At 41.9% G+C, this 17,702-nt stretch overlaps 1 protein-coding gene across 1 annotated transcript in view; it reads right to left on the bottom strand.

Annotated features, from left to right (window-relative positions):
* The window catches only part of LOC124594893 (ATP-binding cassette sub-family C member 4-like), a 162,642-nt gene that overhangs the window by 122,503 nt on the left and 22,437 nt on the right, over positions 1-17,702 (bottom strand). The window lies entirely within an intron of this gene.

Raw genomic sequence — 17,702 nt, 5'->3', positions numbered from 1 at the left:
TTCCACTACATTCAATTAGCCTCGTTTTACTTTTGTTGATGTTCATCTTATATTCTCCTTTCAAGACACTGTCCATTCCGTTCAGCTGCTCTTCCAGGTCCTTTGCTGTCTCTGAAGAATTACAATGTCGTCGGCGAACCTCAAAGTTTTTATTTCTTCTCCATGGATTTTAATTCCTACTCCGAATTTTTCTTTTGTTTCCTTTACTCCTTGCTCAACATACAGATTGAATAACATCGGGGATAGGTTACAACCCTGTCTCACTCCCTTCCCAACCACTGCTTCCCTTTCACGCCCCTCTTCCCCTTTTTCCCTCCACCATTGCACTGTCAGATACATTTAAAACTTGCTGCACCATTCCAGAACAAAGATTATTTGTGGAATTTGATGAAGTTATTTCTGCTCGAAAAAGTAGGCCTACACTGAGGCGAGAAATGTCTTGGGATAGCGATATGAACATATACAGAAGGCAGTAGTACCAAGCTTGTCGAGACAAGACATTGTAGTTTGCCAAGCACTGCCACAATTTTTTCACGCTGTGAAAAAAAAGGCAATTAGTCAATCATTTGGAGTTTTCGTATGGTATTGTGGCTAGAAGTCCTGGTTAACTGAGAATTATTGTGAATTACTGTCGTTGTGTAAGATAGCTTCACACTAATAAGAAGTATGAAGTCTTCTCAGTTAAATAGTAGTGACAAGAGGAAAAGGCAGTGCAAGTTCTCAGACAAATTAAAAGGAAAATACTTACGTTTTGTATCTGGACAAACCACGAGCAAAGCTAAAAGCGCCGTATGTGATAGTTACGTTTATATGGGATATTAGGATGCTATGGTCTTAAAAAGACGCTTTGACACAGAAAAACATAAAATGCTGATACTAAGCTCTGCACATCTGGCTCAAACACGATTCTGTGACTGAAATTCATGCTGTACGCTTGTAGTGAGAAACATCCGAGCTGCACAAACCACTCTGGCATACACGCAGTTTTCCACCATCATTCGTACAGTGCGTTTGATTGCACCAGCGTAATAAATAAAAACCTGTTTCCAAAATCTGAGGTTGTACAAAATTTATCTTGTGGAGTAAGTAAAAGAGAAGACGTTACAAACAATGTCACTGTGTCTCATACCAGATGTGATTGTTAAAACTTCGAATGACTAAAGTTACGTGTTTTGGCCTGGGGACAGTTACAAGTAATCACGGTGCACTGAAAATTTTTCTGATAGTAAATCAATGGTTTGGTTATGAAAGCAGTGGTATTAAAACAAAGGTCCGTGACTTACGAAGTTGCCTGAACAAAACTTCAGAAAGTATCGACACCTATATTATAAACACTTCGAACAAGCATACCCTTACTACTTCTCAATGCAAGGCTTTTGCTGGTGACAATGCAGATATTGGTCTTGCACGTAGCGGGGAGGGGGGGGGGGGGGGGGGAATGTGTACTCTGCTCTCAAAAGACAGTTAAACGGAAGTAAAATAGGAGATGGATGACCAGCGCACGTAAAGTACTGCATACCTTGCAACACGAAACTTATTCTTTACCTTTAGATATACAACGCCGAAAAAAAAACTGCAACAGCCTCATTGAATGTGTTCAGCGGCATCAGAGTATAACACGTGCACACTAAGATGCTACAGTGTTAGTAATTCATTCGTCGCGGTCATCGGCGATCAGATGGCACTCAGGCGTCCGTGCGCCCTCTATGCTGACGCTGCAGGCTGTAAGTGTGCTGAGTTTAAGGTGAACAGTGTGTGCAACTATCATTGAGGGTACAGCCACGGTCCACCCACGGGCACGTACTCCCGTTGAACAGTTTTATCCATTTGAAGATGGTCGCACTGTGTGCCTGCGAGGAGATGAATGAGTGAATCGACGGATTGCTGCATACGATGGACACAACGTATCTGTGGCTTGTCTCTGCTTTCAACAGTAGTTTGTGGAATTTCCCCGCGTCTGTGGACCACATTCTGGACACCCGTGTAGTACAGACTCACGTCAAGATCGCCGCATTTTGCAAGCAGCTGTGGCTGATCGAACATCATCGAAAGGAGAAATCCGGGCACAAAGGTATCCGGGAACAGGATGAAGATCACTTGTGCCTCTGGTCAGGCTATCCTCGATACCACGACGCCGGACACTCTGGTATCGTGAAAGTGTCGAGAGTGGAACGGCGCTCTGCTGTCTTCGGTGGTGGGAGTAGGTTCTGAACGTATGGGAGTGATGGACGTACACGCGTATGGCGTGGATCTGGTGAGCATTCGCCAGCGACACACGGCTCCCATCCCAGGCTTCACGGTGTCGAAGGCCATGTGCTAGAACTCGCGATCCCATCTGGTGTTTCTGCACGGTAAAGCAACCAGTGTCCGCTACATTTCCCAGGCTGTCATCCCCTTCGTGCTGCCAATTCTTCGACATGAGGCTGATGTGCTTTTTGAGGAGGATAATGTACGTCCACGTACGGCTGCTGTGAGGCAAACTGCTCGTCGTGATGTTCAGTAACTGCCCTGGGCATCTAGATTACCGGATCCCTCGCCAACTGTACACATGTGGGACATGATTAAGTGAGAATTTACTCGTTTTCTAGGTGTGCAAGAACCGAATTGTGACAAAATGCGCTAGACGTTTGGAATAATCTATCGCAGGATGCCATCGTCATCTTTACGAGGGTTGAATGAAAAGTAATGCCTCCACCTTCGTTAATTGGGTTTGGACGGGAATATTTTAATAAATCAAACGCAGAAATAATCCTTAGAATGTGATCTTTAATTACCAATATTCACTTTTACACACAATCACAAGCCAATTGGATACATTTCTGCCAACGATGAACAAGTTTTCTGAAGGCGTCACGGAAGAAGTCGACACTCTGTTTCCGCAACCACAGTCTCACAGTTCTCTCAACGTCTTCATCAGAAGCATAATGATGTCCCAGCAGATCGTCTTTCATTATCGGGAACAGACGGAAGTCAGACGGTGCTAAATCTGGACCGTATGGAGGATGCCGTACTGTGGTGAGATTCAGTCTCTTGAAGTTCTGCTGCGGTGGCACGTGAAGTGTGTGGTTTGCCATTGTCATGCTGCAGGAAAACATTTCCCTTTTCCTTTCGGAGCCTTGTTAGCCTTCGCTTCAGAGTTCGGAGCGTTGTGATGCAACGCTCTGAATTTATTGCTGTTCCACTATCGAGGAAATCAACATGGATAACACCGTCTGAGTCCCAGAACACTGTGGCCGTGATATTTCCAGCTGAGGGCTGCGTCTCGAATTTCTTTTTCTGGGGCGAGTCTTTGTGTCCATATTCCACAGGCAGACGTTTTGTCTCCGAGTCATTATGGTGCACTCACGTTTTGTCTTCTGTCACAACTGAATGGAGAACGGCGTCACCTTCATTCTCGTAACGCGAGAGGAGTTCCTGGCAAGTTTCAAGTCCGTGCGCTTGCATTTCAGGAGTCAGCACCCCGGGTACCCATCGTCCACAGATTTTCCGATAGCCAAGCAAAGCAATGATGTGACCCACGCGTTCTTGTGAAATGCCGATTGTGCTTGCAGTTTCTCTCTGAGTGATGCGACGTTCGTCCTGAATCAATCTTTCAACATTTTGCTTGTGAAACTCGGTGACTGCTGTCACAGGACGTCCAACTTTTTGTTTGTCTCGCAGGTCAGACATTCCCGCCTCAACATCTTTAAACTTACTCGTCCAACGACGCACAGTACTCCCATCAACACAAACACCATAAACTGCTTTCATTCTCTGGAGAACCTCCTTTGGGGTGACACCTTCTGCTGTCAAGGCTTCAATGACTGCACGTTGCTTAAATCGTCTGCGCAGGGTTCCATACTTTAGACTGCAACAACACAACGGTTCAATGCTAAGGCTTCCCGCCAATTGGAGCTGTTGAGAAGAGGCTACGGAACAAGCCAGTACCTGCCGCAATCCAATGCTGCCAACTGCAGGGGGAGGCATTACTTTTCAGTCAACCCTCGTATGATCAGTTTCATGTGAAAACACACGTCTGTGTTGCCGCGGGACAGGGGTACATTATTTATTGATGCGACAGTTTGGGCACCCTTTACGGTGGCAAGTGCGTTTCATTCGGTCTGAATTTATGATATATTCCTATAATGACGAACTGTCGTCTCACCTCACTTGTCAATACAATGACCTTGCCCCTGAGGTTGTTACAGTTTTAGCGGCAGTGCAGAATCTTCTGTTATGAAGACGTTCCACTTTTTTCATATGTACACAGTACACACAGAGGAACAGAAAGATTTCTACAAATTTGCGGACATAAATTACCAGCAGTTTCTAAACCACTACAGTACCATATGGTTATTATTATATCCAGCAACACCAAGAATTCTACAATTGTACCGAGTATTAAATCTTACTTCGTCTCTCAGGATGGGAAAGCTTTGCCTGCAATAATAAGACATTTTCTACAAGACGCCTTATCGGAGCGATGTCTTCTGGTTCTCTCCTTAATCAGGTATAATTTTCATTGCAAAATGATGCAAATGATGTTTGTGCAGCGCCGGCCCGCGTCACTCACTTCATCGGCGCTTGCCGGAATATTGTGCCCAGTAGACACTGATATCCGGCAGTTCACCCGTGAGCTATTTCGACAAAATGATGTCTGTTGCAGAAGTGCGTGACTTACTTATTTTATTCCATTGTGAAACAGATATGTGAATAAGTTCATCCCCCTCAAAGTCTGACAGGCTTTGAATTTCTATTAAAAAGCTGGATTCAGAAAAGAATTCTAGGCCTATATGAAAAAAAAAACAGCGGAAAAATGCTCCTGTCGGAGGACAAGAAGAGTGGAAATATCCATGTTTAAAAGATTTTGACAGAAAAGTAGGGAACCATCTACCTCTATCCTTATTTTTCCTTCCTCTCCAAAACATTTTCGCATGCGAACATATCAGCGCTCTTTTGACACAGAATTTTCTAAACTCTGTGATTCAGTCTCTTCTCTGTGCCACTCTCTATACCTGTCTCCTTAGCATTGTATTCTTTTTCTGCTATTGGCACTTGCTCCTGACGTCTCTCCCACTGTCACGGTCTTTATCCCTTTCTCTCGCTCTCCCTTCTGCATCTACATATACTCTCTTCGAACCACTGTGAAGCGCATAGTAGAGTGCGTCTCACTGTATTAGTCATTAGGTCTTTTTCCCTTTCCATTCACGTATGGAGTGCGGGAAAAATGACTGATATACCTCTGTGCGGGCTGTTTCTGATCTAATATTGTCCTCACGATCGCCGTGTGTGTGATAAATACAGTGTTGTAGTATATTCCTAGTCATCATTTAAAGCCGGTTGTTGAAATTCTGCTAGTAGACTTTCTCGGGATATTACACGTCCATCTTGAAGAGTCTGCCAATTCATTTCTTTTATCACCTTTGTAGCATCTCCCGCGGGTCGAACAAACATGTGACCGTTAATGCTGCTCATCTCTGTATACGTTCAATACCTCTTTCTGGTTGTATATGGTGTGACACCAACACACTTGAGCAACATTACAGCATAGGTCGCTTGAGTGATTTATAAGCAACCTCCTTTGTAGAATGGTTGCATTTCCCTAACATTCTACCAATAAACCGAAATCTGCTGTCTGCTTTACCCACGACTGAGCATATCTGATCGTTTTATTTCATTTACTTGCGAAGTATTGTACCCAGGCATTTGTAAGAGTTTATAGATTCCTTGTGTGACTCGCTGACGTTATATTCACAGGACAGTACGTCTTTTTCATTTTGTCAAGTGCACAATTTTACATTTCTGAACATTCAATGCAAGTTGACAGTCTTTGCACCACTTTGAAATCTTATCAAGGTCTGACTGAATATTTGTACTGCTTCGTTCTAAATGTACTTCATTGTAGATAACTGCATCATCTGCGAATTGTCTGACGTTGCTATTAACGTTGTCCACAAGTCATCAACATACAAAATGAACAGCAAAGGACCAGCACATGTCCCTGTGGTACACTCGAAGTTACTGCTACGTCTGTGGATGACTCTCAATCCAAGCCAACATGCTGCATCCTACTTACCAAGAAATTCCTAATCCAGTCACAAATTTCGTCTGATATCCCATACATTTGAACTTTTAATAATAATCTGTGGTACTGAGTCATATGTTTTTGGAAATCGAGAAATACTGCTCCTATATGACTGCCTTGACTCATCGGTTTCAGGATGCTAAGTGAGAAATGTGCGAGTTGGGTTTCACATGATTTATGTTTTCGAAATCCATACTGGTTGGCATGGAGGAGATCGATTTACTCGAGATACGAGGTGCGACAATAAAGTAATGAGACTGATTTTCTTTGCAAGATGTGGCAACCCTGCAGGCTTGCATAGGCACAATATCTATAAGCTGTTTCTAGTCCAAGCAGCACATCGATGCAACTGCTCAGTCGCGAGTTCTGCTGCAATAAGTTAACACATGTTTGTGTCTCTCATCACGGAAATGGAACCACATTATATTGCGCAACGGTATGCCATTTCTTTTTCGTTAAATTGGGTGGAAACATGACGACAACTTACGGTAAGCTTCAGAAGGCTTTTGGAGAGGAGGTTATGTCAAGACCTCAAGTTTTTCATTGGCATAAAATGTTTAGTGAAGGCAGAACGAATGTTGAAGATGAAGATTATTGCAGAAGATGATTGCAGAAAAACTGAACATCAATCGAGAAACGGTTTGTCTAATAATAACTGAAGATCTTGGTATGAGAAAGGTTTGTGCAAAAATAGTCTCCAAAACTCTCACACCACAACAGCGAGAAAACGGAAAAATGTGGCAGCCGATCTGTTAGAGCAAACGGAAATCAATCCAGAATTGTTGAGCCGTGTTATCACTGGTGATGAAAGTTGGTTTTTTCAGTACAATCCAGAGATAAAACGCCAAAGTTCACAATGCTGTTCAAAGGGATCACTCAGACCAAAAAATGATCGCATATCAAAGTCAAAAGTGAAATGCATGCTTTTGTGCTTCTTTGATTCCAAATGAATTGTTCATAAAGAGTGGGTGCCTCCTGGACAAACAGTTAACCAATATTACTACAAAGAAACTTTAGAAAGACTTCGTAAAAGAGTTCTTCGTGTCCGTGCCAACATTGCTGATAATTGGATTCTGCCTCACAATAATTCGCCATCCCATACTGCTCTGTCAGTATAGCAATTTTTAACCTCAAAACAGAAATCAGGATTACCACAGCCACCTTGTTCACCAGATATCGCCCCGTGCGCCTTTTTTATATTTCCAAGAGTCAAAACGGCGGTAAAGGGACACCATTTTCAAACAACACAAGATGTCCAAAAAGCTGTGACGAGGGTCTTGGAGGGTATTACAGAAGATGAGTTCCATAAATGTTACCATCAATGGCAGAAGCGCTGGAAAAAGTGTGTGCAATCATAAGACAACACTAAACTTGACTAAAACGGTAAGCAACATTTTTTTCACATCAGTCTCACTACTTTACTGTCGCACCTCGCACCTCGTTATGTTTGAGCTCAGGGTATGTTCTAAGATTCTACAACAAATGGATGTCAAGGATATTGGAATGTAGTTTTGCGGATCACTTCTGCTATCTTTCTTGTAGACAGATTTGACCTGGGTTTTCTTCCAGCTACTGGACACAGCTTTTCGTTCGAGGAATCTACCATAGATGATAGTTAACAGGGATATGAAACTTGGACAACAGAAAAACAAGAGAAAACGCTAGAAGGCCCGAAGATTTGGTGCTACAGAATGATGGTCAAGATCAGCTGCAAACACAGAGTTACAAACGAAGAAGTGTTGAGAAGATTGCAGGAAACTAGACCTCTGCGGAGACACATCCAAATACGATGAGACAAACACGTAGGACAAATTTTGAGACACTATAACATCATTGGAACTACAGTAGAAGGAGCTATTACGGGAAAGAATCGCTAGGGATGGTTAATGCTACTCACCTGTGTTTGTACTTCAGTCAATGTTGTTCTCAAATACGTAACACAATATTCTGTAAATACTAGTAAAATTAAACAGTACAGATTAATATGGAGCGTCAAGGATTTACCTTCTACGAGAAGAAACAAAGACTCTGACCTAACGTAGCTCTATTCAGTGGCAGACATTTTAAAACTAAATCGACAGCAGTTAAGGTTTACACACTAGGAGCGCCACTAGTCAAATTTAAACATTTTGCGGGAAAAGTGTTTCGTTTCACTGTGCCCCATGTTTCACTGTACGCCATGTGCTTCTAGTGCACGCCTTTCTTCACGATATTGCTAGAACACGAGGCTACACTCAGCATTATATCTACAAAGACAGTTATTAGGATACACCACAAATCTGAGAGTGATCGAAGATTGTCTAACATGTAAATGTTAGGTAATAAAATGAAAGGTTTTTAAATAATTTCTCAACAAGTCAGTTTTTATATGGTACAAATAATATCTACAATATATTGTTACTAAGAAAGCTTTTTAACGGTAGAACTTCAAAATAAGCACTGAAAACGAAATAGGGTTACTAGAAGGAACATCGATTGCTGACTGATACAACATGGCATTGCGTAAGATCGTGTCGAAAGCTTATTGTTATCAGTCGCACGCTAATCATCACCTATGTTATCAGTGCTACGAGTCGATATACCAGTGTTTCTCCCGTTATCTCACTATCTGCACTGACACTTATAGTTTGAAGGACATTGTTAGTCGCAGCTCTGCAAAACTCAATGAAAAACAATATTCTACATCTACGTCTATACTCTGAAAGCCACCTTACGGTGTGTAGCGGAGGGTACGTTTGGTAACACTATTATTTGCCTGTTTCCCGTTACGGTCGCGAATGGCGCACGCTAAGAACGACTCTCCGTTGTTTCCGCTTGAGCAATAACTTGTCTGATTTCCTCATCGCGGTTTTTCCGCGCGACATATGAGGAAGGAGGCGATATTGTAGCGTCTGCAGTTGGAGTCTGGTTCACGCTCTCGTGTTCACTAAACGATTCGGTGACGAAACGTACAACTCTTCCCTTTATCTGCTCCACATATTCTATTATTCTTACAACTAGCTCAAAAAGACTCGCTTCGCTTGGTCATCATTTTAATCCATTTTCTGACAACAGTCCAGAACACTGGAGAATATTCGAGGTGACGATTAGTGTGCGAGCGATAATAATAAGCTGTCAACACGATGTTACGAAATGTGGTGTTGTATTAAACAAAAAAAATCGTGAAACATATTAGTATTTCACTATCAAAAATACTCTCGAATGCCCAAGATAGTTTTAATCGAAAATACGGGATTGAATTGGTGTTCTTCACTGCTCATGAAAGTAAGTGCAAACGATCCCGTTTGAAAATAAGCATCGCACGCCCTCATATTTTGTAGAAAATGTTTTGGTTTGCCGGCCGAAGTGGCCGTGCGGTTAAAGGCGCTGCAGTCTGGAACCGCAAGACCGCTACGGTCGCAGGTTCGAATCCTGCCTCGGGCATGGATGTTTGTGATGTCCTTAGGTTAGTTAGGTTTAACTAGTTCTAAGTTCTAGGGGACTAATGACCTCAGCAGTTGAGTCCCATAGTGCTCAGAGCCATTTGAACCATTTGTTTTGGTTTTGGAGTTTCTCGAGTCATGTAATGAAGTACTTCTAGTGGAGACACTTCGACTGGTGTTAATCGAATTTTTCCACTAATGTAACACATTCTTGGTGTGTCTCTAGTGAATTTCTTGGCACTGCAGAACTGATACGCTCAATCTATTTTTCCAATGAGAATGTGTTTATGTTTTTTGTACTCTTTAGTGGGACCATAATCGAATGCTTCATCTTCCAAGCAGCAATGTATAATTTTTTGCTTGGCATTTCTCGTACACTTATGTTTTTTGTTCATGCCCTTGTCGCCGGCCGGCGTGGCCGTGCGGTTCTAAGCGCTTCAGTTTGGAACCGCGTGACCGCTACGGTCGCAGGTTCGAATCCTGCCTCGGGCATGGATGTGTGTGATGTCCTTAGGTTAGTTAGGTTTAAGTAGTTCTAAGTTCTAGGGGACTGATGACCTCAGCAGTTAAGTCCCATAGTGCTCAGAGCCATTTTTTCATGCCCTTGTCATCTTTGTTTTTTACGAACTTCACTAGTTAGCAATACTTCCTATTCTTAACTTTCGGCACGCTGTTAAATGTTAATGTTATATAACACGTTAAAATTTCACTTAGTACACTCTCCACTACCTTAAGCATTTCACTTTCATTTAATTTTGTTTTACTTTCTGTCACTTCCAATTTTCCTCGATCCGCTCTAATCTATTTCCAAAAATATGCTGACATCTCATCATCTCCTATATACAGTATATCCCTGGAACGTACTTCTACAAAAAGAGGAGGCATTACAAGAAGAGACATTCTCAAGCCTCCTGAAATATTCTTGAACATTATGGAAAACCCTAGAACATTCTCGAACTTTCTGGAAGATTCTATAACACCCTGAAAAATTTTAGAACTTTCTTGAACCTTCTAGCAGATTCTAAAACATTATAGGGCATTCTGCAACATTCTGTAGCTTTCTCGAACGTTCTACAAGGAACCTTCTGGCCAGTCTCTATCACTTTGGCTCTCTATTCCCAGCTGCTTCTCCAACTTTCCCTAAGGAGAGTGCGATGCCCTCTTTTGATACCCGCATCTTCGAACCGAACACCTGCAGTTCCAAGTCGAAATTTTCTTCATAGATAGGGAATAGAGGACTACCATTGACTGTCCCGACAAATTGTGAGAAGTTGGCAGAACCAGATAAGCGTCTCTCGCAGTCGAAAAAGTTTGAAGCACTGGCATCGAGGTTGCTATGTTGTAATCTGGCACTGATTTGTCTTTCGGCGGTCTCCAGAAGGGCAATTTCCGCACATAGAACGAGCTCCGCTTCCCTGCCGTCAGACGGGCCAGTCGGCACCGACCGATCACCGTGTCATCCTCAGCCTATGACGTCATTTGGATACCCTATGGAGGGGTGCGGGGTCAGCACGCCGGTCTCCCGCAAAAATTTCCGCTATGTACCGAGGACTGAACCCGGGACCTCCAGTGGCGGAGCGTAGTGCTTTATACACAAGACCACAGGGGCCCCGTTCACACACAGCGAACTCTGGAGTAAATGCACGGATTATTTCTTTCTCAGCATTTATAGCAAAAAATAATTCGATTCGCTCCCTAAAATCTGACTTCCAGATATTGCCAGTGTCGTTACTAATCCACCGTATCTTATAGTGTCGTCGCTGAAAACTATTTATGTTGACACGTGGGAGTTACTCCATTGCGATGTCATACACAAGAGAAATCAATAAAATTTACAGAAACTCGTTCCTAGCATCCTGCATAGCAACAGACTGCCCTGATGACAAAGCTGTGGATGTTCTTGAAAACAAAAGAACCATACTGTGAGAAGACAAGCGACTGATTTTCCAAGAATAATAACTGTGACTGCCACGAAATACTTTGTTTTAATTTTGAGGTTTCAGTTGTTCCTGAAATGAAAAGCATGTATCTTTTACTCAGTTCCATACTGGACTGATGAATGCTACCATGGAGCTTCGAAACAAATGTTTATTTTTTTAAGCTTTTGTATTTAAAATTATAATATGCCCCTTTCGCAGAAATGTAGTGGGCTAATAATAATAAAAACACGAGCAGAGTAACAAGGTAACGTATAAACACGTTTACACGAATACTGCGATCGGTTGGAACTCTCTACGTTATATCGATTACCAGAGAAGCCACATATATTTAGTATAAATTCCCACGACACAATACTTCTAAAATTGTGGCAACAACACTATTCGATGGCTCTTTTATTTCAGAGTTTAAAAAACGTTTACTTTGTAAGACCTATCCTGAGTACTTGTTTTCGTTCAAATTAGGTTATAACAAGGCTACACTGTCTTACAAATAGGAAACAGAATAGCGGTTCTACATCGTGAAGTCTAAACAGTACTGAAAATAGTAATCACTAGCTTTGGAGTCAAATTTGTGTAAAACATACATCAAAAGCAATCTCAAATCAGACAAACTCGGAAACGTTTTTTTTCCCTTCTACAGAACGGGAGACTAACACTACGGCTGAAACATCCCCTTAGAAAATTTATATATTACTGTTCTGGTAAACCTCTTACGTCATTTGTTTTTCAAACAGCTGAGCAAAACTCAACGTACTCAGACATTACTCTCTTTACTTCTTCTGATAATCACTAAACTGACACACAATATTTTTTAGCGCAACGCAATCTGACTTTCAATAATCCCTACAAAAGGATGGCCCTGACTAACAATGACCTATACCTTTCACGAATCACTTACCTCACAAAAATCTTCGTTACTCGAACTACTGAATACAGGGAGCGCCAATACTGCCAGCTAAATAAACTACTGAAGACACTAACTACTGATAGGCATAGTTAGCAAATGAAAGATTTTGATAAAGAACAAACAAGGTATTTACCTTAATAGTGTTCAAAAGTCATCATATATATATCTATCAATTCATGACATCCATCTTTACAAATTTCCTTTTTGTGGCGGACACACGTCCAGATCGTCCGTTCTCAAAACTCTGGCATCTCTCTCTCCACATCCACCACTGCTGGCGGCTCACCTCCAACTGCACAACGCTACGCGCTGTTCACATCCAATTGCCCAACACTACACTAGCGAATATTCCAACAATGCCAACCAGCCACAGGCTGCACAAAGCAGCCAGTGATTTTCATACAGAGCGCTACGTGGCGTTGCCAACATAAAAACCTAAACAGCCTACTTTCGTAGTCTTTATTTCTCTTTTTGAGCGGCCAATAACAACAATTACGAGTAAGTCTCATTTGAGATACGCATTGAAATACGTGTTTCATACGAGTAACATATGCGTTAGGTTGATGTTCAGTAAGTTTGCGCCGATGCTTCACCCATAGGTGTAATAAACAGGGACGTGATAATCTCAAATATGACATGTGTGCTCTACAGATAAGATATGAGTAAGCCAACAAAATAAACTGAGGGGCAGCGTCAGCTTCAATAACGGCTTTGTTATCCCAGACTCACCGTTGTGGTCTAGGTCATGCGTTACTCACGCGTTGTCGTTGGTTGTACATAACAAAACTTGGTCTGTAAAGAAGAGAGCATTGTCGGCGTATCGTTCACTATCACATAACATTGTGAATCAGTGCCCCAGTTATCCCGGAGATCTCCACCGTGTGTTAGTAATAGATTCCAAAAGGCAATGTCGATGACGGCCCGTGAGTTCCCCAGATCCTTATTCAAACAGAAACAAGGCACACTCCACAATTTAACTTCGCAATCACTTGCAACGAGCACGCACAAATCACAGTGGTCCGACACGACCCTCTACAGCAAACCTGGCAAGACAATTCTTTCTTTTAAACATAAAAACATTGGTAATTAAATATTTCGTAAGATCGTGACGACATGAATTAACTTATGACATACTGGTGTGATGTTATGAGACCTCCTGGTAAGTATACGACAGGAATTATGACGAATAACTGTGTAGATAACTTAATGTGTTTTGTGTTTATCACATAAGTGACTGTTTAGGCTACTTGTGCAGTAATGGGGCGTCAGTTTACGGAAATGTTAATGCTTGCCGAGAGGTTGCAGAGATGAGGAATACACAATGTGGCCGAAACTCTCTCAAAATGCATTTCAGTTTGTTAGAAGCTAGTGTGCTGATACTCTCTCACTACGAACAGTGTGTTTGACCTTCAGGGAATACTTTGCACAGTGTTCTCCTACATAAAAGAAGAAATTTATTCCCATTCTTCCTAAAGTACAGTAAATAATTGTTACCAGGTTTCTTGACGTATTCGTGTGTTATGAATCTCTTATGGTCATACAGTGGTTGGGAAGGGAGTGAGACAGGGTTGTAACCTCTCCCCGATGTTATTCAATCTGTATATTGAGCAAGCAGTGAAGGAAACAAAAGAAAAATTTGGAGTAGGTATTGAATCCATGGAGAAGAAATAAAAACTTTGAGGTTTGCCGATGACATTGTAATTCTTTCAGAGACAGCAAAGGACTTGGAAGAGCAGTTGAACGGACTGGACAGTGTCTCGAAAGGAGGACATAAGATGAATATAAAGAAAAGCAAAACGAGGATAATGGACTGCAGTCGAATTAAGTCTGGTGATGCTGAGCGAATTAGATTAGGAAATGAGACACTTAAAGTAGTAAAGGAGTTTTGCTATTTGGGGAGCAAAATGACTGATGATGGTCGAAGTAGAGAGGATATAAAATGTAGACTGGCAATGGCAGGGAAAGCGTTTCTGAAGAAGAGAAATTTGTTAACATCGAGTATAGATTTAAGTGTCAGGAAGTCGTTTCTGAAAGTATTTGTATGGAGTGTAGCCATGTATGGAAGTGAAACGTGGGCGATAAATAGTTTGGACAGGAAGAGAATAGAAGCTTTTGAAATGTGGTGCTACAGAAGAAGAAGAATGCTGAAGATTAGATGGGTAGATCACATAACTAATGAGGAGGTATTGAATAGGATTGGGGAGAAGAAAAGTTTGTGGCACAACTTGACTAGAAGAAGGGATCGGTTGGTAGGGCATGTTCTGAGGCATCAAGGGATCACCAATTTAGTATTGGAGGGCAGCGTGGAGGGTAAAAATCGTAGAGGGAGACCAAGAGATGAATACACTAAGCAGATTCAGAAGGATGTAGGTTGCAGTAGTTACTGGGAGATGAAGAAGCTTGCACAGGATAGAGTAGCGTGGAGAGCTGAATCAAACCAGTCTCAGGACTGAAGACCACAACAACAACAACAACAACAACATGATCATATAGAAAATGCCCGAGTGCAATCTGGTGTCGGAGATTAGCAAGCACGCTGCTCTTTACAGGGTTTTCGTTAGCTTTCGCTCTCATCTTACTGTAGACCAAAATCTGAGTCCAGTCCTGGGGAAACGTCCCCAGGTGTTCCCATGGAATCCGGCGAATATGATGTCTTCACAGCCAGCAAGCAAATACTGTGTATGAAACACAGAAACACACACATCTCAGAGCACAACATCACTCTATGACACCGCCGCCCGATGCTGCAGAGAGCAATGGCATTGTTGACATTATTCTCGGCGATGTCGGCCTCTCGTTATCTGCCTCTGGGTAACGGGAGTTTCTTGCAATAACTGAAACGAGCTTATGACTGTTAGTGCGTGTCGTAAGATATAGAATGTTGTATCCCCATGAGTTAATTTGTTAGGCGTAACGGAAAGTTGAGTGTGTTCAATATTTTTCTGATGTATGTTGCATAAATGCTCTGTGAGATGTAGCGGTTATTTAGTTGCATTATAATAACACCATTTGTCTTGACCATGGTATTTTATTGGCTGTATTACACTTCACGGTTACGCCTTTTCAAAGAAAAATAAGCTGTAGTAAAGTCACTAAAATATTTTGGTCAAGGCAAATAGTGTTGTTGTAGTGTAAATTATTTTGGTACATACATTACGGAACCATCAGTTTAACAAACCTTGGCTGCAAAATACTGACTTGAATTATTTACAGAAGAATGGAAAGAATGGTTGAAGCCGACCTCGGGGAAGATCAGTTTGGATTCCATACTCGCAACTTATCTTAGAAATCAGACTGAAGAAGGCAAATCTGTTTATAGGAATTGTCGATTTAGAGGAAGCTTTTGACAACGTTGCCTGGAATACGTTCTCTGAAATCTGAAGGTAGCAGAGATACAACAGAGCGAGCGAAATGTTGACTTGTACAGATAGCACATGCAGTACCTAGAGTCAAATGATATGAAGGAGAAGCATTAGTTGAGAAGGGAATGAGAGAGTGCTGTAGGCTATCGCTGATGTTATTCGATCTTTACACTGAGCAAGCAGTAAAGAAAACCAAGGAGAAAATCTGGAAGGTAGTTCGTGGGAAGAAATACAGCCACCTAAGACTGGTAATAGCAAGAAAAGCGTTTCTGACAAATTTATCTTAATCTGTTAATGTTGAATATAAATTTAGAAGGTAGAACGTCTTTTCTGAAGGTGTTTGTAGGAAGAGTTGCCTCGTACAGAAGTGGCACCAGAACGATACATAGTTCAGACACAAAGAGAGTAAAAGCATTTGAAATGTAGTATTACACGATGATTCCGAAAACTGGATGATTACATCAGATTACTGATAAAGAGGTGCTGAATAGAATATGGGAGAAATGAAATTCATGGCACAACTTGATTAAAAGAAGAGATGGGCTGATAGGACACATCCTAAGGTAAGAAGGAATCGTCGGTTTGGTGGTGGTGGTGGTGAAAACTGCAGGCGGAGACCAAGGTTTGGGATGAAATCATTGGACTCTTCGTGAAGTTGAGGAAACAAGAACTTTGCAGCTTGTCCAGGTATGATCTTCCTGCCACGGTTTCCTCCACCAAAAAGAAAGGCCCATAAACTTGGTGAACGAGCACATTCTGTTTCGATACATCTCCTTACGTTCGATGACGATGCCAGGATTTTGTGAGCCCCAAATTCTTAAATTACGGAGGTTTATTTTACCCGATAGATAAAACGTCGATTCGTCCAAAAAGACGAGTCGTACGGCAAAAATGTGCTCTGCCATGTCCTTGAGAAACAGCAAAGTTTGTACCTTATGTCACGGTCGCCCGGACGCAATTGGTGCTGCAGTAACTACAACTTACAAGGCTTCTCATGCAGGCGTCGTTTCAGAACACGCCACACCGTTGTTTGAGTAGGTTGAAATTGCTGGCCTGCCCGTCTTTTGGGCTTCCGAGGGCTCCGTATGAAAGCACCTCGGACACGCGAGACATTTCCGTCAGCCGTGTGTGGCCGACCAGTGCTCTTTACCTACCACACGCGACCGTATTCCAAGAATTTTGAGTCTGCTTCTTGCTGATTCGACGGCGGAATGCACGCTGCTCTTCAACAACGGGCCGACTTCGCGAAATTTCCAACACCAAAATGTTTTATCTTGTGGCGTAGTCACCATGTTGGTACAAACAAGCAATAGCGTAGCTGTGTCAAAACTTTGAACCTTCCTCTATCCAGTGAGACGCGCAAATGGTTCGTCTGTAATACTCACCCGGTTCTTCTTAACCAGTAGATTATGAAAGCATTTAAAATTTTTAATCTCGGTCGATGATTACGCTAAATACTGAAATTCAAATTTTTGTTGATATTGGAAACCAGTAGAGAGGCAATCCGCAAGTGATACCAGATTCCGGGTTTATGAATAATCGCTTATTAATATAGATAATGTGTTGTAACATTAAGGGTTAGAGTTCGAAGCGGAAGAAATCATGTCATTGAAGGTTCTAGGTAGGTAACAGTATCATTTATTCATAAAATCGTATGCCCAACGACAGTCGAACGCTCCTTGACCTGAAGTTGAAACGTCCCCTTAGAAAAATTAGGAATGACTGTGCTGGAAAACTTCTACGTTATTTGATTTTCATACAGCTGAGCAAAACTCAACGTACTCAGACAGTTTTCTCTTTACCTATTCTGATCATCACTAAACTGACACAATATTTTTAGCGCAACGCAATCTGATTTTCAATAATCCCTACAAAAGAATGGCCCTGACTAACAATAACCTATACCTTTCAGGAATTACTTACCGCACAAAAATCTTCGTTACTCGAACTACTGCAATACAGCGAGCGCCTATACTGCCAGCTAAATAAAAGATTCTAACTACTGAA

The sequence above is a fragment of the Schistocerca americana genome, chromosome 2 (genome assembly GCF_021461395.2).
Source record: "Schistocerca americana isolate TAMUIC-IGC-003095 chromosome 2, iqSchAmer2.1, whole genome shotgun sequence".
NCBI lineage: Eukaryota > Metazoa > Arthropoda > Insecta > Orthoptera > Acrididae > Schistocerca > Schistocerca americana.
The sequence above is the reverse complement of the archived record's forward strand: the minus strand, read 5'-3'. Positions and strand labels throughout refer to the sequence as shown.